Source organism: Ascaphus truei, chromosome 1, assembly GCF_040206685.1.
Source record: "Ascaphus truei isolate aAscTru1 chromosome 1, aAscTru1.hap1, whole genome shotgun sequence".
NCBI lineage: Eukaryota > Metazoa > Chordata > Amphibia > Anura > Ascaphidae > Ascaphus > Ascaphus truei.
In genome coordinates, this window is record NC_134483.1 from 406798346 (window position 1) to 406822574 (window position 24229).

The window sequence follows — 24229 nt, forward strand, 5'->3', positions numbered from 1 at the left end:
CTGGCTGCGGCGAAACTGCGAGCAGGCAGTTGTCAGGCAGTTGTCAGGCAGTTTTCAACTACGGCTTCCTGATGAACAACTATGGTTTCTTGACAAAATACTCAACATATATCTGACTACATCTGTACAAGTATATAAAAAGTGGTAATAGATCCCGTAACTGATGCTCCAAAATCACAAAAGGCAGAAAAAATCTGTATAGAATCACATGAAATGTATAAGTAAGATCACAAATATAGATCAAAAATATAAGGGACCAGGTATAAGCTGATATAAATGAATTGCTCCTGCTCTCTCCTTGACCACAGCTACAGATTATGACTACTCTTCTCTCTCCAACCCCTGACTACGGCAAGTACCTCGACCTACCCACACTCTCCTACCCTGACCCGGCTTCACGATCCTGACTGCAATCCGGACCTGGTCTTGTGGTTGAAGGTTGGCGGTTATCTGTATCCCCACCTCAGCCCTGCAATCTTAGTCCTGGTTGTGGTGAGCACGCGTTACACTGTACAAGGAACTGTTCTAATATGGATATTGTGACAGAAACCAGGGTATGGTGATAAATTCCATATATAGGGCTCCCAGGATACTGAACAGTTTCTATCCTGTTTAGGCTGGAAAGTGCAGCCTCAGAATGCATGCACTCCATCCCACAGTTTGGCAAGTGCAGGAACTGAGGGGTAAGGGATCCAGACCAGAGTTTGTCTGCTGCCTGATTTCTGTCACCTGTCCTGCTAGTTAGAGATCAGGTATTTAAGGCTGATTTCCTGGTTCCTCTCCCCAAGAGCCTGGAGGCAGGAAGGCTGCTGGAAGCAGAGAGGGGAAACGCCTCTCACCAAACAGGTTAAATCATTCTGTTCCTTTTGTCTAAAACTGCAAAGTTCCTTATTTTGTTGTTGGAACTGGAAAAGCCAGTCCAACCCCAGTCAGGGAAAACCTTAAGTTAAGTTATTGCTCAGGCGAGCAGGGTTTGGTTTGCTTATGTATTATTTTGAATTCCGTGTGGCAGTCTCAGTGCCTGGGACTGAATAAACCAGGCATAGCCTGTTTAATAAACAGCACGTTACGCCTCGTCATTTAACCTACCCTAAAAGACCGTGTTCTAACAGTCCCGGACAGACGGCGGAGCCCCGGAGTAAGCCGTTTGTCACAATATATATAAAAAACAAGTATTAACTGTTGATACCTGTTTTTAAGAGAGATAGAATACATCTGCAATACTGTAATTTCTTCAGCAAAAGAAAAAGCAGCCAAATGAGATACAGCTACAGTATGATCTTAAAACATAAGAAAGATGACAAACCACTGGTACATTTTATCCCCTTTATGACACCACATTTATGACTCGAATAAAATCGATAGCATAGTGAGGAGACACTGGCATGTTTTAAAACAGGATGAGATTTTAAAATATTTTTTTCCGAACAAACCACCAATGGTTTTTACAAAATCTAAGAATTTATAGAACAAATTAGCACTTAGTGCACTAAGAAAAAGGAAAACACAGAGAATAATGGTTGGATAAGAACCAAACTGAATGGATTTTGTAAATGTGAAAAATGCAAAGCCTGTCAATTCAGGCACCAATAATTATATTTTTTATCCTCTGTCATAGAAGAATATGTAAAGATTTTTAATTTTATTAATTGCAGGAGTGATTACATTGTGCATGTCCTTGTGTGCCTTTTGGCCACTTAGGATATGGATTTTAAAACATATCTGTAACATCACATTCGGTTTGGAATCTCACAATGTATCCCTGCATTTAAAAAAATATCATAACTTAGACCCATCTGAGTTATTTAGGCATCAAACAAATCTAACCCAATTGGAGAGGTGGCAATAGAACTAACAAACTATTAAAGAGTGAGTCATTTTTAATTAATCGAATATGCACATTGCAGCCACCTGGATTAAATGTAGATTTTGATATCAATGCCTTTTTAGTTTAATATTCTCTGGTTTTATGGTACTTTCCTTTTTCACCTTAGCTTCATTTTTAGGTGATGGTTCTTGCTTTGTGGGGTTTTGAAGTTTATACACAATTTGACACTAAGGGGCCTATGCAGTAAAGTCTGATAGAAATTATCGGCAGGGTTTTGAACTCACCATGTTTTTGCCATGTTGCTCTCAGTATTGCACTTACACAAGTGACGTTGTGGTGAGCATTTAGACCACCCTGGGTCAATTTGGACGAACAGCACTTTACACAGCAACAGCTTCTGCTTCACGGCCGATACAGCATCCACTGGGCTAGATAATGCAGTCCTCCGTTTTCAATGTCCCCAACAAAGTGTCCTTCAGCAGTGCAGTGGTCTTGCTCAAAGTCACTTGTGTAAGTGCATTACTTTATGTTTTTTAAAATAAAAGCAATAGTATACTATTTTTGCTTTTTCTTTTCTATATGTGGATTTTCCATCCCTTCCCATGGGATAATACCTGTGTAAGCACGGAGTACCTGTTTGGAGAAAAGTTGGTAACTTATAACAACCACACTGCCTGATCATCACGTCTAATATGTGAGTGAAAAATCTATAGAGTCCTCATCAATACCGTATTTGTTGAACCAGACAATATTGCACTTATGGGCGTCTTTATTTTCTTCCATGTCCTGATGAAATTTGCGCACCTGCTGTTCTTCATCGTTTGCTGTTTGGATTGGGATTGAGTCCTGTTTCAGGAGCTGCACTTTCTAAGGATAGTATATATTTTATTTGTTTGTATTTTGTTAAAGTAGTGTTATTTGCTCTCAATTTTCTCTGTTAACTATTACACAATATCTAACTACCAAAAAGAAGCCACTATTAAAAGCAAACACCACCATGAAATAAACTATTGAAAACACCACTAAAAATACGCAACCCCTGAAGAGTGTGTGTGTACCTTTCCCCTGTTTCTGTTAGAGGGGTAGGGAAGAGCTACGACTGCTGCCGGGGCCCTTGACCCATAGTGCAGGTCCAGGGACCATCCTACAGCTGGATTTCCGTGCTAGAGACTGCATTGGGCAGAAGCCTGCAGTGACTGTGAGGGCTGACAGAATAAACCTTTCCTGTTTCATATACCTTCTGCCTGGTGTGGGATCTTACTGGAGGGAGAGCTGATCGTTTCTATCATAGGAGATCGCCTCCATACATATGGAGCCTACGGCAGATGAAGGTGCTGCTGCTGCTAGAGAACCCTGTGGGGTATGGACCACATAAACCTGTCCAGTGTCCCCACAAACATCGGCGGATGACTCAGCCCTCCTGCTTACCAACAGGTACTGTAGCATGCACCACAGACGCTGTAATAAATTTCCCCAAATGAAGTCCTCTATGGCGCTGGAATCCTGGAACCTTCTTATCTCTCCGTCGAATATACAGGAAAAGATATAACAATTAAAAGGGCTTCAATAGGTATAAAGATTTTTTAATACCTATCACTACCTAATTGTGATGTATTACTTGATATAATATATATATATCTATTTTGTGAAACCCCTGGGGTACCAGACATACAGTGGATGTACCAAGAGAAGGGGATGTGCTGGAGGGACCTTCACTCCTACTTGGACTGTAACCCCTAGAGTGTCAATTACTTGTTAACAAAGTGAAGGATGATAGAACTTAGCTCTTAGTTGGTAGCACTCTTCAAGGTGGTATTATTGCATGTGGAGATCAAAAACGTGCACTCCACATATAAAACAAATTGAATACCACACATACTGTAGTGCAATATTGCAATAGACAAAATCTTTACTCAAAACATGAACATAAAAACAATTGGAATCACACTCACGAATTCCCTCTTAAAATCGCGAAGTGTGACCGTTCAGGCCGTCACAGCCCCTTTACTGCCCTCTGTCCCGCAGAGTTGCTGTTCCCAGTATGGGGGGGTCGTGGGGGGTCGGTGTGTTGATGGTCCAGCCTCGAGGTGTCACGCAGTGGCGTGCCCTCTCTGCTTCCATGTTGATGAATCTGTGATGCCAGCAGAGGCTCTGCCACTTCTCCAGTGTAGTGGAGCCGGCTAAGGACAAAATACCTCCAATACAAGGCTTCCAACAGACCACACTCCTTCACACACCTCTCTCCCCCTCCGTTTCCTAGTGACTGCGTTCGGCTCCGGTCAAAGTTGCGCATGTGTGGCTCCGCCCTACGCATTTCTCAAACACCTGTTTGCTTCCTCAGGGGATCTATCCCCTATTGAAGCCCATTTTATTGTTATATCTTTTCCTTTATATTCGACGGAGAGATAAGAAGATTCCAGGATTCCAGCGCCATAGAGGACTTCATTTGGGAACATTTATTACGAAGGACATTTTGAACAAGCCTTCAAGTCTTCAGGGCAGCAGGAGACAGTACTTTCTAGTATTGGTATCGTATTTACAAAAGTGCAACACAGTGAGAAATTCCATCTTTTAAGCGCTACAGTTGTGTTTTTTTTAACAGACGCTGTAATGGCAGAATCTCCCATCGAGGAGGGGGAAACACCGTTACACAAAGTATATTTAAATTACTGCTTATAGCATATTTCCCAGATATCTCAGTGTGTTCCTTTTGTGCACTGGGGTCTCTTCATGTGTTGTTTGAAGGTTGCTTCGAAGGACTATATGTAGCACTGGGGACTTTAATAAAAGCGAATCCTTGTAAGGCTGCGGCCAGGGTTGCACTGAGCGGGTGAGACCACTCACGCTTGCTGCGATGAAACACATTGCAGCAATGTGTGTGGCCAGCGTAAGCAAGTGCCGGCACATGCACGGTGTTTAGCTGCTTGTCAAAGCAAGCAAAATGTAATTTGTCTCCCGCTCGCACATCACATGAGCAGTTCGCCCAATGAGGGCGAACCAGCTCCGTGATGTCATAGCCATGCCCCCTGAATGCCCCCCCCCCCCACGCACACCTAGCCGGCCACAAATCTGCCGGCCGAGCAGGGCGCGTGACGTCACCACACATGAGCGCCAGCGCCCGCTCCCTGCCTGGATGGGACTTGAACAAAAAACTTCTGCTATTGAGAGCAGCAGCTCTGGCAATGAGCTGGATTAGTCCCCCTGCCTCAGTGTGCCTTTGAGCTGTTATTACTCCTCAGGATTCCATAACTGTGGAGCAAATGTAGATCATAGAGGCAGTCAGCCTTCTCTACACGATCCTCACTGCAGGAGAGAGGCGGTAGGAGTAGAACATTTACAAAAATTGTAAGGGAAGTAAAGTAAATATGCAAGGTCACATGGGCTTTATATACTGCCATTTTCATAAAATGCTAGGGAAAAGTGACAACATTCTCTCAAAATGACTTTACAAATTGGTAAATATTCCAGCTATGTGAAATTTCACAAATACCTGTAATTTTAAAAAAGAAACATTTTGCGCACATGTTTATTCCCAAATACCAAGCCAGATCCAGGAAAAAATAAACAGCATACACATAGCTGCAGAGCCTTTGAAAATTAATTAAATATTTCAGAGTTTGTGCCATTTGCCATTCTGATATATTTTGATTAAATACTATGCAAAGACTTTGATATTCTGAATTATGCTACAATATGACATCTTATCACTGCATATCATTGCTGTAGATGAGAGTACAAAAGTAATTTTTTTCATCTGCTGGGCACTGGATTTCACTAAAGCTTCTCTGCATTAAAGACTTTAATACCAAATGCAAAAAAAAATCCATGAACTAGTGAGAGTTCTAAGCAATCTATTATGTCAATGACTTCAGAGAGGAATTTTGAACTTGGGCACAGTTCAATAAGTACATTTAATACTCAAACAGAAACGTTTTTATTTTAGAAGAATAAGAAGTCAAGAATCTTATCTCTTTGAGGTTTCTCAAATTAATTGTCTTTTTGCTGTTGAAGTTCCTCTTATTAGAAGAGGCACAGATCCGAGCCGTCCTTTTGGATACCACTAAAATGTGTTTGTTTGGATTATTCACAGGGTGCTACATTTTGTTGCAAAATAATTTTAACTTCTGCAAATTAAAAAATGCTGAAAATGTTTGAAAAAAGCAAATGTTAAAAAATATTTCTGAACTGAATTAAGAGACATTCGCACATCTCTAAACAGCACACTATCTGCTAGGTTACTTACCAAAAGTGGTCAAGCAGTTGGCATTACTGTCACGGGAGACCAGGGATTTACACCTTTATACTGGGATCATATCACTGAGCAAAACCAAGAAGTAAAACAAATTGCGATTTATTCCTTAGAAACAGACATACACACAATGGATTACAATATACAGCAGAAAACACACTTACTGGGGGTCTGGGCTCCAAAACGAAACGTTCCTAGTGGAAATAGCACAGAAAACAAAGTCATTACAAGTCCTTTAGATGACCGGGACTAAGCCCGGAACGTCCTGGAACTCAATTCGGCATGCAGTTTCTGACGCCACCGCTCTTTTCACTCTGGAGGTGCTGAAATCCCTTGACTGGGAGAGAGTACCAAACATCCCGGTACTCTTTTCGGCTTGTAGTTCCAGCCGCGACCACTACGTTCCCTTTTCAGGGGTTCTTGGCCCCAAAAAGTGGGATTTACAAAAAAAGTGCCTTGAAATTTCTGAAGCCGGCTCGCTTCTATTTCTCGCAGAGCATCTTTTGGTCCATTCAAAACTGCTGCTGCTGTCTTGCACTTAGAATCTGATGACCTGATTGGCTGCTAGGTTTCTTATAGGGTTTCAGTCCCATTCACTAAACGCTACAGCCAACCAGCGCATGGGAATATTCCTACCAGCCTATCAATGATTTGCTGGTACTCTGAAGCCGGGTGGGCACTGATTTCAATTCTGCCATGGGGCATGCAGCAACCTGGCACCTCTGCCGCTTAGCGTATTGAACCCCCCCACTGGACCAGGCTCCTCAGAGTCTGGGTCTGGGCAAATGGTTGCTGGATAGCCCTTATTCATGTCAGGATGTTGATACTTGAGTGTAACTCCGGTATTCTGCCCGCTCTAACACCTTGTCATCTCTGAGACTTTCAAGTCCAGGACCCGACCAGACACAGTGGTACCAAGCCTGGTGGCCATTTGGTCTCTCGGAAACCAAGGACTTGGAAATTCCCCAGTTCATATACAGGGCATAAACATATATACCGTTATACACCATATTAATAAAAATCTTACAAAATTCTTCTAAGTCCCTCATCCCTTAGGATCTACTGAAAAGACCCACACGTTCATTTTCAGAGCTTCTAGACCTTCCTATAAGAAGTTTACTAAAAAGTTACTTCAAATAATGCTTAGGTTCATTTTCAGAGTTGCTTCTATTGTACCAAAGCTGGACTTACAAATCATTTTCATCTCGCAAACTTATACATGGTTGGAGACACATCGAACCCCTATATCGGGTCCGGGGGTTTGGGCATATACTGTGGGGGACTCCCCCAAAACCAGGGACCCTTGCCTATACCTGGGATATGTGTATCCCTATACCCCCTTTTACCTTTCTGGTCTGTGCTGAAGCAGGGCATCCCGGAGGTGAGCCGTGTAACTGCTTTCCAGGGAGGACTTTGTCCGGAGGTTGGTGTCTACCCGGGAATCTGACTCGGCTCCCGGATACATTTTTGGGGTGGCCAGTAACTCTGGACCCCACCTACATAGACACAATCTGACAACACTTTTACCGCAAAGTCCACCCTGAAACTCATAACTTGAGAATCTCCACTGGTTAGCACTCCAGGAAAGGCAAAAGACACAAAAATTCTTTATTGTCATACAATACATTCAATACAGGTACAATTCACAGGTTGAAGAGCTTACAATCTAAAACCTGAAACAAGGTTCAGAGGTAACCCGCCGGGCATAATACCTCTATTTATGGCCTGGTTACCCTCTCTCAGTCCCAATTACTATTTAAAATAAATAAATAAGAACAACGTCATCCAATTGTTTACTTAGGCTGAGGCCCCGCTGCGATCGGCGGTGCCACCAGCCCTTTACCCAAGTGTGCTGGTCCCTGCTGCCGACTTCCGACAGGGCTGACTGCGTGCTGTGACGCATCAGCCCGCCGGAGCTGCAAGCTGCAGGTGGTTTGCCCCGCTGACGCGTCACGTGGTGTGGCAGTCAGCCAATGAGGAGGGGAGATGTGGAGCTGTCTTGAGCTACGGGGGGAGGTCTGATCTGCACTGTCCTCTGTACAGCATGGCAGCATCCCCCTCCGGTGGCCGTTTTGCAGGCTGTGTGTGTATATGTTGTGTGTGTTGTGTGTGTGGGGGGGGGGGCGACGGACGGATGGACCGACGAGGGGGGGGGGGGAGGAGCAGCTCGGAGAGTGAGCACTAGAGGGCATGTGTGGGGACTCGCTGCACCCTCTAGAAGCCCGGGAGACCCCCACTGCAGCCCTCCGCTCAAACCACACCGCCCCCTCCTCAAACCACGCTCCAGCTCCCGCTCCCTACGGACGGCAGGTAGCGGTCAATTGCTTCTCAACGCGCCGCCTGCGTGCAGTGCGGGCGCTGACTGACGCAGCGGGTTCACGGCCTTACAATGAACATGAACATCAACAGCTATAATCACTACACTGACAAATGAGGCAGTAGAGTTTTTTCTGCTAATTATATCAACAATGTAAATTAATTGGAAAATGTATAAAATACGATAAAGCCAAACATTCTGAATACTACTAAAATTGTTTTTGTGTGAGCAAGGACGTATAGGATTTCTGTCTAGGTAGGTAGATGCAGAACTGTAACCTTTTTCACTGCCCTTTTGATGCACCTGGTACGTCATGAGGTCCCGCAAACAGTCATGGTATTTTAGCTCGATTTCTAGTGGCCAATTGGGTTAACCACTCTGATACTGTGGAACCCTCTCCATTTCCATTCACATCTCTGAGAGGGTGGTCGTGACAATGTGATCAATCGCTGGCACATCCCATCACATGGTCGTGATTACAGAAGCCCAGTGGCTCTTGGGTGTTGCCAGATTTCCATCATCATTAAAGTTAATTTATTTCACCCAATAGTCAGAATTTTAGTTGTTACCTTACAATCAGCTATACAGTAAGTTTTCTACTTTTTCCCGCTGAAGTAACAGGAAAAGGTGGCACAAGTTCATCTTTGAAAAGCCCGCCAGTGCTCTTTCGGCTCTGACTCAAGGGGAACCCAATCTGATTGGCTCATGGCTTCTTATATTATTCTCTGCTTCATTCATAAAATAGAAGCAGTCTGGACAGCCAATCAGTGTGTGGGAACTTTCTTTAGCAGCCGATCAGAGCCAAGCCGGATAGAAAAGCCTGGTTAGCGGGAAATTTGAAATTGCCAAGGGACATGCGCAACTCTGCCACATCTCCCCCCCAGCTATCCCAATGCCACCTGCTGGGCAGGTGTTCCTAGGTCCGGCAGAACAAGTGGCACCCCGAAGGACTGCCATTGAACTCTGAACCTAGTACACCGCCTTTCCCCGCTAACCAAACGCTGTTCGCTCCTCTGGGCACCCTCTGGCTGCTTTGAACTCCGATGTCAAGCAGACATACCGTGCCTATGGGTTGCACAGGCTGCTGTTTGGACATGGGTTCCGAATGTTGAAACCTATTAAAATATAGTTTAATACACTCTGATTCTCGGGGAACCCCAACAGCTATGCGGGACTCTAGGTGAAGGTCTTGGGGTACAGGGAACAGAAGTGGAAAAATGATGTTGTTTTATTTCTGTCTGCCTTATTCCCCACACACTTTCCCTTGGACTCAGTTTGGACTTTCAGAGTCCCCCCAACCTTATATACGGTTGGGCACTCACAAACCATATACTGTTTGTGGGTCACCTTGGCACTAACTGTGGTACCCCCTTAACCTAGGTATTCCCTCAGCTAAAGGAATATATATTTATCCCTGTGCCTCATTCCCCTCTTTGAGCTGTGCTGAAGCAGGGTACCCTAGTGGTGAGTTGCGCTTACGTTTTCAAAGGGAAGTATTGCTGGGACAATGTGCCTACATGTATCCGAGAATCAGGCATGATTCCCGGGTACATATATTGGGGAACCGGTAACTCTGGACCCCAACCTTCTAGGCACATTCTGTCAATGGTTCCTCCACAAAACCCCCTTTGGAACTCATACACTAGCAATCCCTGCTTGATGGCATGCCCGGAAAGGGGAAAACGGAAAAAATGGTTTTATTACAAACAGTATAATGCAGTAATACAATGTTACTGGGCCCAAGAGCTAACTCTCTGGGACCCTTATACATGGAGCAGGGGTAACCAAAAGGGCTTGACCTTTATTATATAGCCTTATTACCCCCTCTCGTCACACCATGTAAATGAAGGAAAACCTCAACATCAGCCGTGCCATCAACACCATTTTTTACAAGTCCTTTAGAGGGGTGGTAGTGACAAACAATATGTTTTTTTGAATGACGAGATGAAAATAAATATTTGGCAGCAAATGTGGAGTTAGTATTATAATTAGGCACATAAATGTGTGCTTAAAAAATCACTGATTGAAATCATATAGTCCCTTATTTTTTTGAATCAATGATGCTTGACAAATCACATCAATAATGATTCGTAATTTATGTGCCTAACAAGTACATGACCATCAAATAAACAAACTTAGGAAAATTAGAGGAGTTTGTTCCCACAACATGGCCTCAAAACATGCAATGACATTGTACAAATTGAGTGCCATACACCACAGCTTATAACATGTAGCCCCTTTCCCCCCGTGTCTAGGGACGCTACTGTGGTGCTTTACCTGAGGAGGCCTGATTCTCTGCTGATGGGAACCTGAGGTGACCTATACACTTACACATATACAGTGCCTCCACCTGGAAGGGATCCACATGCAAGGGGATAGCACCTTCCAAGACAATGTACCCAGTAATTACACACAGGTTATGGTATAACAGTATTTACTGGACACCTAATCAGCATAACAATAATACAACACAATGCATACACTCTGAAGATGTATATAACCCCACAGGGTATTCCCACCGTACTTGGGGTGCAGGGGCACCAGAGCCCTAGTGTCCTTCCCACAATGTCAATCCCACCCAAGTATGAGGCATAGCGCTAGCCTGTGGACAGTTGGTGCATTTGTTGGTATACTTGTTGGGCTCAAGAACACGGGTGTAGCTGAACAACAACCAAACGATCAGTCTGATCCAACGACGCCTTCCGCCTCCGCATGGGGTGGCCTCCAGCTGAAGCATCCCACCATAGATAGTCTCTTACAAAGATGACAGCCTGGTCTCAGACCACAGGCCTGATGCACCGCGTGGTGTCCTTTGCTGTGTCCCTGACACTTGGCACTACAGGGGCAGTGTCTCTATCTAAGGGGCTTTCCCTGAAGCAACCACAAGCTCACTGGATTGGGGCCTATCTGGGACCTAAGGGGTTAATCTGGCCTAGAGTGAGTGCCACTGACACTCAGACCATACCTTCCCCTTCCTGGTCCTGGCTCCAACTCGCGTGGCTGTCTAAGTGCACCAAATGTATCTCTTGGTGAGCAGGAGAATCCGTCTGCGTGATTGGTTGCTGTGTAACACCTGATCTAACAGCCCCAGTGGCTGCTGGGGACTGTAGTTACCCTGCAGGGCTTTTCCTAACATGGCCTCTACTCCTGTCCCCTTGCTGCGCATGCGTGCATCCCCGTGTAATGGCCACAACACCGGGGACTCATCTGTGCATGCGCAACTGCACTGCGCATGCATGATCAATACCAAGATGGTGGCACCCTGCACAGGGACCTCCAGCGACCCTGTAGCCTCGCTTGACTGCCCACGATGCCTGCACTACCTCTGCTGCTCTGGCACCTATCCCCATGCTCCCCCCAGCCTCCGCTGCCAGTCACAGCTGCAGCAAGAGGTTAGGGGACAAAACTGTGACTTATTTTAAGAGATTTTGTGGAATGTCAACCCCACCTACTGGAATATTAATGAGCCAAGAAGACAAATAACTTTGTATCCACAGCTGCATTGAATCTCAACCACCCCAGTGTACATCTGCCTTGCCCCAAAGGTGACCAACCTGATGGGGCTCGACAAGAGCTGCTCCCCTCTGCACAGGACCAGCATGCTAAGGGTTAGCATTTGCTTGTACTTTGTGGAATGTCAACCCCACCCACTGGAATGTTAATGAGCCAAGAAGACAAAGAACTTTGAATTCATTGCTGCATTGAAGGTAAATCTGCGTTGGCCTAAAGGCAGACAGCTTTTGGCGCAACGAAAGGGTGTGAGCGGTTTGCTGCCGTTCACTGATGTTTGGTGATGTTAAAGCTGCTCTATTTCAATCTGAAACTCATAATAATTGTAGGAGGACATGTGCAGAGGTACACAATGGAGACTGCTTTAAGGTGAAATTAAAACAAGGCTTTATTGTGCCTGTCGCTTTAAACACAGCAAAAATCAACATCAGAGAAATAGCGAGCCCAATAAAACTTGCTCCACTTTGGCATATATGTATCCTTCTATTCCAGCCCCTTTTAACTGGGTGGCTACCCAGGCTATTCATCAGCCCAAGTCATATAGATATATATATATAGACAACAGTCAATGGAAAATAAAGTCTTATCTGTTTCCAGGGTTGCTGCCTTTTCTCCGGATTATCAGCATCCAGGTTTAGAAGTCTTATTTGTCATCTCCAGAGATATGTGTTCTCTTGGTCAGTCTCTCCTGGGAGACTCAAGAACCTCTGCTCTGTTTCCTTGTTCAGCTCACACGTGAGCTAAAGAGTCTCTCTTCCTGTCTCAAAGGCAGGCTTTTTCTACCACTTGCAATCAGCCAGGTGGTGTTAGTTAATTGCCTACCAGCAGTTAACCACCACACTGCTGGATTAGAGGCACATTTGTGAACAGGGATAAGTCCCCTGTTACATACCTCCCCTGTTTGTGGGAAGCTCGGGCTTACCACGGCCAAAGCCCATCCTTCCACTCTCATTCGAGATCTTTCTGTGACTTGAATGAGAGTGGATGGAGGAAGAGAACCTTCTGTCCCGCTGGGATTGGAGCCCTTTCTCCAGTTTATTTTTGTCTCCTCCCGAAGGTGCTTGAGATCAGCACTCCTCAGTCGCTCGAGGAGGAATTTTTCCAAGTAAAGTCTTTTTACCGAGTGCGCGGTCATGAGATTTCCGTTGCGTCGGGCACTCCTCTTTTTGTAGACAAACTGTATGGCAACAGTTGTAGAGCAGTTAGGACTAGCCCTTAGAGTTTTCCGCTCTTGAAGCGGTCTTTCTGCACCTCCTCCACACAACAGAGTCGCCAGTTCAGCTTCTTTGGGACTGAGTTGCACCTCCACCTCCCTTTCCAGAGAACGTCCTATCTTTTCAGCTTCCTCAGCTAAGGATTCTTCTGGCTTTGATTCTGCACTCCTACCTCTGTTTGTTGCCTGTTGGGCAGCTGTAGGTTTGGCTAGTGCTTTCTTAGGTGGCTCAAACTTCGTAATCTTGTTTTGAAGGTGCGTGGAGTCCCAAACTCTCACTGTACCCTTGTCCTCACGGGCATTAGTTACTGTGGGATACCGGTGCTTGGGCAGAGCCAATACCTTTTTTCCGTATTGGAGAAATCTGTAAGTTACTGGTCTGCAGAGTCTCAATCTGTTTTAATGCGTCTTGCAAGTCTCTTCTCAGGGAATTTATCTCCGCACTTTGCTTTCTCTGAGTCTGTATCAGTGTCTCCTTCATATTCTGGAGCTCTGTAATTTTTATCGTCAAGGTTGCCGCTGCGTCTGTTTTCTCCTTGGTGTACTGACTCAAGGGAATGGAACAGTCTCTCTGTCTCTCCAGCTCTTGCTCCAGTTTCTGAGCCTTCTCACGCTCCCTCTCATACAGAGTCAACTGGTATCAAAGCTCCGCCTCGAATGATGCTCTGGTGACATGCAGCGTGGCCTTTAGCTCCTCATACTGCTCTGTGGGGACATACTGGGTATTCAGACGTTCCTGCAGCGCTTGTACCTCTTTAGCAGTCTGCAGCTTTTCTTCCTGCAGAGTTTGCTGCTTTTCCTCAGCATACTGGAGGTGCATACGCAGACCTTGCAGTTGGTTCTGCAGTCGGTGCTCTGCTTCAAACATTTCCTTGACGTGTTCTGTCAACTCAGAATTTTCTTTTTGTAATCTTAAATTTTCTCTTTTTCCAGTATCTGTATTATTCAGTGCCTCCTTGCAGTCCACCTTCCATTTTTGCACATCTGCTTGGAGGCAGGCTGTCTCCTGGCGTGAGACTTCCATCTCCAGGTTTAGGTTCTGAAGCTCCTTCTGAGAGACTTTGAAATCTAAGTTAAGATGTAGGATAGTTTTCTTTGAAATGTCCAGCTCCTCAGTGAGACTGTGAAGTTCCTTTCTGGAGACTTCCAGTTCTGTGCGGCCGCTGTTGATCTCATGATGTGAGGCATCCAGTGCTCTGCGGAGTGTATGAACCTCCTTCTGAGATACGTCTACCTCTGTCCGGACACTGTTGATCTCCTGTTGTGAGGCATTCAGCTCTAGGCGAAGAGTGTGCATCTCTTGCTCTAAGACTGTCATCTGCTTCAGTGCCTCCTCATATTTCCGCTTCAGCCTAGCCATCATTTTATCAGATTGGCTCTGCTTTTCATCCATGGCATTAATAGTAGAGTTTGCAGTGTCTAGCTCAGTCTAGAGATCGTCCAATTCTGTCCTGGCTGCAGAGTACATTGCGAGCACATGTTCCTGTAGCTTCAAGGTATTTTTCAGTAGCTCCGCGTAATCATCTTTCTTTTGTTTCAATTGTTCACGGAGTATATCACAGTCACGCCTGGCATTTTTCAGGGCATCCTCAGGGCTGGTCAAGGGATCGACACTCACTGGTTCCGGCTCCGCTTCCCTGGGATGGTTTGTTGAGGGTTCCTCACTGTTGGCACCGGACAGACACTTCTTTGGGGTACACGACTTCTGCCTTGGGCCCTCTGGATATTTGGTTATCCGCGGGACGAATTCTCCATTTTCTCTAGGCTGCAGGTCAACTCGGTCCCCCTTTTTCTCCACAGGATCTGCGGACGTGTCTGTTCCTTCCAGTGAAGAACCGCTTTACTTTTTCTTTTTCCGCCTTTTTGTTTTGGATGACTCCATCCCCTCAGGAATACTGGGGTCTCCTTCTTTATTTGATATTTCAGCAGCTTCATTGGACCCACCTGGCTTTTCTTGCAAATGTAATAGCTGACGGAAATATTCGGTGATCTACTGCTCCCGCTCTTTCTCCTGCCAATCAAATTCGTCATCATAGGGAGCGGTCTTTTTGGTTCGTACCGAGTTCAGGAACCCCCACCATTCTTGGGGTGTTTAGTGGGTGTGACTCGGTTTGAGTTCCCCATAAGAGATGTCTTCCTCATCGGACTGGAAGGGCCACTCTTCCGTGGGATAGGGTTCATTACAGGAACGCTGTATTTTGTCCTCCATTTTGGGGCTATCAGGTATATTTTTCTTCCTGGCCTCAGGAGGCGCTATTGCAGCTGTTGTCACTGTATTTGCTAGAACCCCAAATAGTTGTAGTCCTACAGGTGGGCATATTTTGCTTGTAGAGGTCGTAGCTCTCACAGGCCTCTTTGTAGACTTTTCCTTCCCTTTGGTAAGTTTTACAACATTAGCATTACTGTGCATGCATTCATTCTCAATGTCTGAATAAGGCCTGGAGGGACACTGCTCCGTGTGGTTGGGTTCTTTACACTAGGAACACATTTTCTTCCCTATTTTTACAGAGTCTGTATTTGACTTCAGCTGGGTGGCCATTTTAAATTCCCAGGGTTCTATTTCTTTAAATACCATGCTTGCTAGCTGCCCATTTTCTGGCGTCAGCAAAGGCATTTGCTTTAAACTATTTACTTGCGATATACAATCCCTCCGCTTCAGCAACAGAATTTGGTTTTCTGCTTGAGTTCAGTAATTTTCAGTCTCATCTTTGGGCATTATGGCATTCACTCTCCCAAGATACACAGGCAGACTTTTTTTTTCTTTTCTTTTACTTGCAGAAAAAAAAAACATTCTTTGCAGTGGAATATTTTTTTCACTCCCGGCAGGGTAACTCAACACTCAGCAATTGGCTTTGGAATACCTTTTACACAGTTCAGCAATCCCCTTTTCCCCTGTAGGGCAATTTTACACTCTGCATTTGTTTGCTGAAAATTCCCCTGCTTCAGCACAGTCGCATCAATTTTCACACTTTTCTGCATATTTTCCATTCACAGCTGGTAGTCCTATGCGGTGTGGCAGTCTTTATTTGCAAAATCAGTACCGCTCGTGGGTCACCATCTGTATTCACTGCTTCAGCAAAACTTTTGAAAACAACAAACACCTATCCCTTTTTAAGGGCTGACTCACATCTTGAACCCTGACTATGGCTAGGAGGCAAAACCCCTATTTCAATGACCATATTACACTTTGTGATAGGCAAATAAGGATTACCCGCTTCCGCAGTCTCTCTCTCTCCTCTTGGGATTGGGGAAAAGAGTCCATCTGTGGTTTTGTAGGTTTCAGTGCAGTGTAAGTTTCCTGCCTGGGTGTGTATCCCTTTAATTCTGATCTCTGCTGCAGGTGAATCTTTGTTTTTGTTGCTCATGTTTGTTTGCAAGACTGTATGTAGGCAAAAGCACAAAAAAAAATTCCACAGGCAATCTCCGGCCCTTTAAACTTCAAAGGCCACCTCTCATCCCAAATTTCTGACACCATATGTAGGAGGACATGTGCAGAGGTACATAATGGAGACTGTTTTAAGGTGAAATTAAAACAAGGCTTTATTGTGCCTGTCGCTTTAAAGCTGCAGTTCAGTCTTTTTTTTTTTTTTACTTCAATAGTTTTATGTGTGCAATCTCTAATTACCTAAAGAACTGTATAGCTGCAGGTCAATTCGTTCTCCATGTATTGATAGATCGAAATTTGGTGACATAATTAGTGAAGGGATCTGTTTATATTCTGCTTGTCTGTCAGTGGAAGCTCATGAATATTCATGAGCAATCCTGCACTGATATGTGCTAGAGGGAGGGCAGGGCTGACAAAGGGGTGTGCCAGGGCTTGTGACAGGACATGAAGGGGCAGTGCCTTAGTAAATGGCTGTTAAAATAGAATACAAGAAAATTGGTCTTTAAAAGTTGTTTTTTTAAAAACAGAAAATGCTAAAAGTATTTTTTCTTACTACAGAACTGATTTATTAAAAAAAAACACACATGCAGGATATTGACTGAACTGCAGCTTTAAACACAGCAAAAATCAACATCAGAGAAATAGTGAGCCCAATAAAACTTGCTCCACTTTGGCATATATGTATCCTTCTATTCCAGCCCCTTTTAACTGGGTGGCTACCCAGGCTATTCATCTGCCCAAGTCATATAGATATATATATATAGACAACAGTCAATGGAAAATAAAGTCTTATCTGTTTCCAGGGTTGCTGCCTTTTCTCCGGATTATCAGCATCCAGGTTTAGAAGTCTTATTTGTCAGCTCCAGAGATATGTGTTCTCTTGGTCAGTCTCTCCTGGGAGACTCAAGAACCTCTGCTCTGTTTCCTTGTTAAGCTTACACGTGAGCTAAGGAGTCTCTCTTCCTGTCTCAAAGGCAGGCTTTTTCTACCACCTGCAATCAGCCAGGTGGTGTTAGTTAATTGCCTACCAGCAGTTAACCACCACACTGCTGGATTAGAGGCACATTTGTGAACAGGGATAAGTCCCCTGTTACAATAATAATAGCATGTTCTTGTATAGCGCTGCTAGTTTTAAGCCCTTTATCCATTGCATCCAATTTTCCAACTCTATTTGTCCATAAAATATCTGTGGATTGACTGTATAACCCTGTTCTTTTAATGTAACAATGTATTTTTCTAACTCTGTGCCCAGAACATACTTGAAAACGAGCGGTAACTCTCAATGTATTACATCCTGGTAAAATATTTTTTTTAAATACATTGTGTCTTTTGGCGTTAACGGAGCAACTAGAATTCAAGCAAGTTGGCAAAAATATGCCGGTACTTTGTATAATTAGCTGTGTAGTTTGTGTATTGTCACAGGTTCCAACGAAAATCACCCTTGCCGAGGAGGAAGAATGGATCAGCAGGCACAACTATGCAGGAAAGAGTTGCAAACGGCTGGACTGGGCTGAAAAATGATTTATTTAAACATGGATTTAAAAACCAAGAGGAGGGGAACAGACCCCTGCACCTCTAACGCGTTTCACCCAAGTATGGGCTTTCTCAAAGAGTTAATCTACACAGCTCCACACAGCATTTTTATACTACAAGTGATCCGGATGCAGTATTTATTTTCACTAGTGGGTTATATGCTTGTTAGCACGAGTAATTGAGGGACTCTACCTCAATATTCCTCTGCTATGTCACAGGTTCCTGACTGTTTTGTCCAGCATTATGTTTACATGTGCCTAGTATATTTGCAAATAACTGATTTATAGATGGGGATTTGATTGATGTAGTCAGCACAGACACATACAAAATACATAAATGTTATACATACAAATGTTATGGTTAATAAACATAGTAAAACCTCCAAAGAGTATTATATTACTTTACATATAGTGCATAAATCTAAATTCCCTCTATATAGGAATCAACTTTTGTTAATGTTTATTGTAAACATTACTAAAGACACATACTGTGTTGTATTATGTCAAAAGCATGCATCCTCATATAGGGGAGAAAGCTAAAGTCATGTTTCAGTAAATAGCCCCCAAGGTGGTTAAGTCATACAGTAAGACTGAAAACTTCTAAGAGTAATGAAATTATACAGTTCAATAGAGCTGCTAATGTAAGAGATGTTTGCCCTTCTAGATTCCAGTATTAGAAAATGATGCCACAAATTATTCTTGTCCGAGAAAAAAAAAACATCTTCTTACATTCATATGAGAAGCATCATAGAGTTCTGGTGACGTTTAATCCATTAGCAATTTCAAAATGAAGGGCAGTGAGAGAGAACCATCCCTTTATTTACTGAATGTGATGATAAAACATATTCCTGGTCAAATAATAGCTTTTCTCTATATTATAATTAGTACTCTATTCAGACAGCAATCACACTATATTCTTAAAGTCAATTATAAGTGCTAATTTACCTGAGACTGAGCATTCAGCTGAAAACTCATCTTTGTCTACTACAACAGGCACCTGGCTGGGTTTTGAATTGCGTTTTACAATACTGACTATTTCCTCTGCGAATTTGACCCCAGTGCATCTGCACATTTTACTCTGAATCATTTGCCAGTAGTCATTTCTAAACATCTTTATTGCAGATTAGATAACACTTTTTTGCCCTTTACTCAGTGGATGTCTAGTATTGAGTATTTGTGTATAGCTGTAAGTGTTTGCTTGCATGCAAGCAATGTTTTCCCATGGATAAATGCCCTGTAGCCCCCTCTCAGGATGGAGGGCGTGATGTGGGGGGGGGGCAGGGGAGGGAAATTGAGTGAGGCTAGCAGGTTTAAACAAAAGGCAGGGGGTGCCCAATGCTTAGGCTGAACATATGTCCCATTTTGAACGGGACAGTACTGTTTTTACCCTATTTCCCGACCGTCCCGTCTTTTCTATATAAAATTCTATTTTGTCCCGTTTTCGGCCCCCCTCTACCTCCCCTGAGCGCTCCAAACTGTAACGCGGACGCATGTACGCACTAGCACACGCGCCCCCTCGCTCCCTCCCTCGCTCCCTGTCGCCGCCGAGTCTTGCGCGTGCCCTCCCTTCGCAGACAGTAACGCGCTCTACTGTGACCCAGAACTTCTGGAGTCTGCTGAGTGCGAGTCTGACTGAAGACCTCGTGGCACGATGCCCGCCGCTGCCGCCATCAGGTAGGAGCCAGAGACGGGGGGAGCCGGAGGTGGGTACGGACCCTCCCAAGTATATTATCGGGGATGGCTGCTCCTCTCTCCCATCTACTACCCACCCCCCCAGTATATGATGTGTGTGTGGGGGGAGCGAGGGGAGCTGAGAGTGGGGGGAGCTGGGAGCGGAGGGAGCTGGGAGCAGAGGGAGCAGGGGGAGCTGAGAGCGGGGGGAGCTGGGAGCAGGGGAAGCTGAGAACGAAGGGAGCGGGGGAGCTGAAAGCTGAGAGCGGGGGGAGCTGGGAGAGGGGCGTCCCGTTTTTGCCATCCCAATGTCCCGTTTTTGTCTCAAGGAAATATGGTCAGCCTACCAATGCTACATTCAATTGACAAAACATATAAAGTAATAAGTATAAAGTTTAAATACTTCAATAATAATAATATTTACTTGGTTATTTTGTTAAGCCCTTTGGCCAAAGCGTCATAAGCCTGCATACCACGTCAAGGTATAACCAAAATGAATGCAGGTCCTAACACTAATCTGTGAACCCTTCCTTTTACCTCTGTATGAGGGGAAACAACTACAGTGAGTCCTGTCCATTCAGCAAAATGCTAGAACCTCCAAAGTTAAAAAGGCGGGGAGGGGTGAGCTCTGGGGGGAGGGGCCACCTACCTCCAAGCGACTGTTGCCAGTCAGGAATGTGTGTGTTAATTTAGGAAGGGTTAAGCAATAAAAATAGAAACAGCAAAAACGGTGAGTAGAATCCTTGATACAATAAAGCGCTTGCAGCACAAAACATGGAATGCATTGTTGTACTTCTGTTTTTACCATTGGAAAATAAATATTCAATTATTTTCTTGAGTGCACCTCATTTTGTTCAGTTGTCCACAGTTTTTACTATTTCTATTTTGGTTGCTTCCTTACCACATGGTTTGTGGCACACTGGAGTGTCCCTGTGAAGAAAGAGAACGTTAGAATCTATATTTGTGAGTATTTGAGACTCTTTCCAATAGGAATGTTATCCCTGGATCAGTGACCCATGCTCTTTCCTCAAACAATACCGATGGAGTCAAAAATACAGATACACAAAGATGACAATAAACGCCTCTGTTCCTGGCCACTGGTGAATCAACAGTGACTACTTCCCTAATCCTAAGGAATCCAGTACATATTTCTGTGTCTGTAATTCGTGTACATCTATATAGGTACATAGTAGTTACATAGTAGAGGAGGTTGAAAAAAGGCATATGTCCATCAAGTTCAACCTATGCTAAATTTAGACGACAGATACTTATGTCTTAGGCTGAGTCCATGGTGTGGGAGGCCGCACGGAGACATCCGCACGGGGCACAAACAGATTGCCTTAAGGCAGTTATCATGCCCATAGACCGTGCAGGCACATGTGGGCAGAGGCAGGAAGGGGCGCGCGTTGTGCAAGAAAACAGTTGAGACTGATTTCTTGGCGCGGCACGTGGGTCACGTGAGCGGCTCGCCCAATGATGGTGAACCAGCTTCGTGACACCCCTGGGAATTCCCCCAATGGCCCGTCGACCATGGCCAGGGAAAGCACCCTCTTTCCCACAGCCTCCGCATGCCTCCGCGTGGGCGAAGGTACCATGGCCCGGGCCTTAGAGCATAGCAACACTTACTAAATATAGGTCTTAATACAGATGCAGCCACGAGTATTAGAACTCTTGCCTTTTAAATTCTGGGGCAGTCTCACAGTAAATGCCTCAACATTGCCGCAACATTGCCTCAACATTTCTTTGAGATTTTGAATGGCTCATCATCACACCCCCCCACCCCCCCAGCCCACCCCCCCCCCCCCAGCTACCCATCCCCTTCCCCCCCCACCCTACTGTGTCAAGATAGAACAGTGACGTACAGGCCTCAAAAGAAAATAAATGTTTGGTTCAGATTTATATGCAGAGGTCTCTAAGGTTCCCCATAACTGTGAATGTAACAATCAATTCATTTTCAACTGTAGCATCCACAAATATCTCAGAACACCAATAAAGTCAAACCACATGCCTCCTCCCTGCTCCCTTCCCCACCCCCTCCCCCCTACCTCCCCCACCCCCCCCTTTCCCCCACTCCATTTCCCCTTCCCCTCCCCCCTCTCCTTCACCCCTCCTGCCCTTGCCCCCCCCTCCACCCCCGATACCAACTAGAACGTGCCACATCCTAGCATGTCCTACTCAAAAGTGCCCTCCCCTCCCCCATTCCCCCCACCCCCCCTCCTTCACCCATTCCCCCCAGCCCCCCTCCTTCCCCTTCTCCTCCCCCCTCCTTCCCCCCCTCCTCCTCCCCCCCTCTCCCCCCTCTCTCTCTCTCCCCCCCTCTCTCCCCCCCACCCCCTCTCTCTCCCCCCCACCCCCTCTCTCTCCCCCCCACCCCCCCTCTCTCCCCTCCCCCCTCTCTCTCCCCCCCTCTATCACTCCCGCCCCCCACCCAGTCCACCTGTCCCCTTCCCCCCCCCACCCTCCTGTGTCAAGAAAGAACAGTGATGTACAGGCCTCAAAAGAAAAGAAACTTTTAGTTCAGATTTATATGCAGAGGTCTCTAAGGTTCCCCATAACTGTGAATGTAACAATCAATTCATTTTCAACTGTAGCCTCCACAAATATCTCAGAACACTAATAAAGTCAAACCACATGCCTCCTCCCTGCTCCCTTCCCCACCCCCCCTCCCCCTACCTCCCCCACCCCTCCTTTCCCCCCACCCCATTTCCCCTTCCCCCCCCCTCCTTCACCCCTCCTGCCCTTCCCCTCCACCCCACGGCACCAACTAGAACGTGCCACATCCTAGCACGTCCTACTCAAAAGTGCCGTTCTCCCTCCCTCCCCCCACCTCTTCCACGTCCCCCCCCCACCTCCCCACCCCCCACCACCCCCTCTTCCCCCCCAGCCTCCACTCTCCCCCTCTCCCCCCCTCCCCTCCCCCCCCATCCCTCCCTCCCCCCTCCTTTAACAGGTTCAGGTCCCTGGGCCATACCAAGCATCCAGGCTCACAAAAGATTTTTTAAGAAATGTTGTCCTACCTCGCCTGTCAAAGTTTATCTGTAAGTGGTTTTACTGTTACATTTTACAGAGGGTGCTCGACCTACTGACCGTTCCCATTCCATGTTCTGTGTCCCGGAAGCCTCCCCCGGGGTGTTCAACCCCCTGACCTTCCTCGTTTCAATGAGTAAGGTTATCTTTTCAGGGCTCGTTGAAGGCCCGCTTACCCCCACCTTTCCTCATGTGTCCGCCCCCTCCCCCTGCCCTTACCCAGACAGATTGTTCCGACACCTTTTTTGCTGCTCGCCAGATTCCTACAAGCCCCCAAGAACTAGGTGCCAGGCCTATTCATCTTCCCCCCTCCCCCCAACACCCCCTCAGGGGCCCCAGGTCCACCCGCTCTTGTCGTGGGAAATCCAAGAGCCTCGGAGCTTATAGCTCCGATAAAGCTTCTAGACTCCAAATGTCTGCTATAAAATTAATATCGCTCAACGTTAAAGGACTCAACTAAGTCAAAAAAAGAAAACTGGCATTTATAGAGTTTAAAAAAACAAAAGGAGACATCATCTTTCTCCAAGAAAACCACTATAACTCCCCTGTGACATCAAACACATTCTAAACCGTATTCCCCCACGCATTTTTTGCACCTTTTCCCATCAAAAAAAGAGGGGTGGCTATTCTAATAAGGAATAATGTCCCCTTCGTCCTCACCAAAACTCAAACTGATCCAGAGGGTCGATTTCTAATACTCCAAGGCACCCTTGCGGGCTCCCCCATAACACTGGCCAACATTTACGCCCCTAATGAAAGCCAACCCTTGTTCCTCCAGAAACTACTTGACTCATTGGAGCAACAGGCCCTCTCTTCCCTAATTATCGGAGGGGACTTTAACATGGTGGCCTCCCACACGCAGGATCGGTCAACAACCCCTAGCATTCCTCCCCCCGCTTCTCCAGCTACATCCCACACTACTCAAGCTCAAAAGAAAGCCAAAAAATATAGGGACATAATGGCAGAATTCTCCCTCACAGACATATGGAGAGCTCAGCACCAGGGTCAAAGGGACTATACCTTCTTCTCCTCTCTCCATCAGTCCTACTCAAGGATCGACTATTTTCTAGGCACCAGCAACATCCTCCAGGCCTCCTCCCACTCATATATAGGCCCAATCACCTGGTCTGACCAAGCCCCCATTGATCTCACTCTCTCTCTGCCCTTCATAAAGAATAACCCATTCAAGTGGAAGCTAAACGACTCCCTGCTCCACTGCCCAGAAACAGAGATGTTAGTCAGAGAAAAACTCTCTATCTTTTTTCAAATTAATAAGGGGTCAGTCTCGGCCCCTGCAATGCTGTGTGAGGCCCATAAGGCCTCAATCAGGGGCGACCTAATCTCAGTCGCGGCCCGTAAGAAAAAACAGAAACTCAAGCTTCAAAAAGACCTTACAGATAAGATTGCGCAACTTGAACAACAGCATAAGCACAGAGCCTCCAAAAAAATATTCAAACAACTAAACCAAACTAGAGCAGCCACCCAACTCGAAGAGGT

General features: G+C 45.6%; 1 long non-coding RNA gene across 1 annotated transcript; it reads left to right on the forward strand.

The window, feature by feature from the left end:
- The first annotated feature begins 1879 nt into the window (after positions 1 to 1879).
- On the forward strand, positions 1880 to 19271 carry LOC142471322 (uncharacterized). Its single transcript, XR_012789393.1, has 3 exons — positions 1880 to 3262; positions 11892 to 12101; positions 17908 to 19271. It is a non-coding gene; the product is annotated as an uncharacterized LOC142471322 (long non-coding RNA).
- The last annotated feature ends 4958 nt before the right edge of the window (positions 19272 to 24229 follow it).